We start from the raw sequence: 2,557 nt of genomic DNA on the forward strand, positions 1-2,557 counted from the left end.
GAGCATACTCTCCTGTTCTTACTCAAGGTGGGAAGAAATCACCACTGATTATGTCTTATCTTGACCTAAATAGACATATTTCAAATCAGAGGGCAAAGGTTTTAGTTAAGCTTCGGTGCCTTAAGGTTAGATGGTAGAGGCACTTCATCAGTTTGGGGCAACTCTTCAAATTGTGGCCTCCACCAGTTAATTTAAAGAACCGGCACAGTATCAAGCATAGCACCCATCTCCCTAATCATGTCATCATCAAAATCATGGGAGTGGGACGGGCATGTCACTAGAGGATCAGAGGATAAGGTCAAAGTTGTTTTATCTTCCATGAAGGAGTCAATCATGTTAATGTCGTTGAAATCGCCATCATCCTCTAACCGTCTGCCTGTATTAAACAAGATATTCAACTGCAATATCATATTCCCGAAAGACATACTCATGATTCCATTCCTACAATTAATGATTGCGTTTGAAGTGGCAAGGAATGGGCGACCAAGGATGACAGGAATTTGAGTACTTATGTTATTGATAGGTTCTATATCCAGGACAATGAAATCTAGTGGGCAGTAGAATCTATCAACCTAGACCAACACATCCTTAATTATCCCTCTTAGTACACGAACTGAGTGAACTGCAAGTTGTAATGTGGTTAGGGTGGGTTTCAATTCACCTAAACCTAATTATTTGTACACCAAGTAGGGAATCAGATTTACGCTTAGTCCTAAGTCAAGAAGTGCGTGCTCAATTCGGTAGTTCCCGATTACACAAGATATGGTTGGGCTACAGAGATCTTTGAATTTCTGTGGCACATCTTACTTTAGGATGACACTCACTTTCTCAGTTAAGAAGATTTTCTTTTAAATATTTTGCTATCTTTTGGTCGTACACAAGTCTTTCAGGAATTTGACATATTAAGGTATTTGTTTAACTGCATCTAGTAGAGGAATATTGAACTTCACTTGTTTCAACACCTCTAGAATGTCTTGAGAGTTAGAGAGAGGTTTTGGTGCAACTAACCATTGGGGGAATGGGGCAATCGACTTGCCTTGAAGCTCTGGTTCCAATTCTTGTGGAGTAGTGCTAGTCCTATAATCGTTGTCCTCTTTCGGGTCCTTAGGCTTTTCAGCCCTAGCCGGAATAGTTTTGTTAATGGTCTTCCCACTCCAAAGAGTGGTGATAGATTTACCTTGCTCAACCTGATTTGAAGTGCTTGGATCACTTATCTCGTATTGTGATTTAGGATTAGGGAGAGGTTGAGTAAGAAGCATCCCCCTTTCTATAACTGTAACATCTGAATCCATCTTTTGCATATATTTCATAAGTTCTCATATTGCTTGAGTAAGCCCTTAAGTTTGTGTGGAATTTTGAACCAGTTCTTCTTGAGGTTTCACTTGATTTGGAATTTGATTAAAGAAACCCTGAGGAGTAGCAGTTTATCCATTCCTCCAACTAAAGTTTGGATGATTTCTCCAACTATGATTGTATGTATTGGAGGTAGGTCCATTGAAAGGTCTTTGGTAATTGTTCATGGCATTATTCAACACCTCTTGAAAGGCAGGTATTGTTGGATAATTTTCAATGGTGTAAACGTTGTAAGCACAAATACTGCAAACAGTTTCCTTAACCTTATCCTTCTTTAATTCCATGGCTTCGAATTTTCTTATGAGATTAGACACTTTAGCATTGATATCATCATCCTCTTTCAAAAGGTATAATCCACCCCTTTCCTTTGATTGAGTAGGCCTAGAAGTGGTGCTTGATTTTAGGTAAGTGTCCTATGATTGTGTGTTTTCAGCAAGTCTATCCAAGTAGTCCCACACGTCATTGACATTTTTATTCTTAAATTCCCCATTGCACATTGTCTTAACCAATTGGCACATGGAAGATGTCAAACCATCATAGAAAAAGTGTGTAATGTGCCATGTTTCAAAACCGTGTTGTGGGCATGAACTGACAAGATCCTTGAAACTTTCCCAACATTGGAAGAATGTTTCATCCTCCTTTTGGGCAAAGTTTATGATTGACTTTCTAAGGGTGTTCGTTTTATGATGTGGAAAAAATTTCTTAATGAACTCCTTTATCATGTCATTCCATGTGCCAATAGATCTGGGATGTAGTGAATGCAACCACGTCTTAGCTTTCTCTTTCAAAGAAAAAGGAATGAGTTTCAGCCTGACTATGTCCTCAGACACGTTTGGAAAATATAAAGTGGATATGATCTCATCAAACTCTTTTAAGTGAAAATGTCTCAAGAAAAAGAAATCGTGTTTGAACAGCTAGTCAAAACCTCCTACATAGAACCTTATGGGGTCGACTTATTTCTGGGGACTATTGGATAGCACAATATACTCAATCTCAGAGGGGGGGTTCAATATGATCTCATCCATCAGTTTTTGAATTCCTATCACACTTTTCATGATGATCCTCCATCAATCAGCATCACCTATATGCATATAACCAAGAATATCACTTTGATGATCACTACTAGAAAACTGGGCAAAGGCTATGGATAAAAACCATAGCTAAAGGCCTATGGCTATGGTTAAAGTCCATAGCACGACCGTAG

At 38.7% G+C, this 2,557-nt stretch overlaps 1 non-coding gene across 1 annotated transcript; it reads left to right on the top strand.

Moving 5' to 3' along the window:
- The first annotated feature begins 1,920 nt into the window (after nucleotides 1-1,920).
- LOC131241724 (small nucleolar RNA R71) lies at nucleotides 1,921-2,027 on the top strand. The gene has a single exon (XR_009169282.1). It is a non-coding gene; the product is annotated as a small nucleolar RNA R71 (small nucleolar RNA).
- Nucleotides 2,028-2,557: the final 530 nt, after the last annotated feature.

The sequence above is a fragment of the Magnolia sinica genome, chromosome 3 (genome assembly GCF_029962835.1).
Source record: "Magnolia sinica isolate HGM2019 chromosome 3, MsV1, whole genome shotgun sequence".
NCBI lineage: Eukaryota > Viridiplantae > Streptophyta > Magnoliopsida > Magnoliales > Magnoliaceae > Magnolia > Magnolia sinica.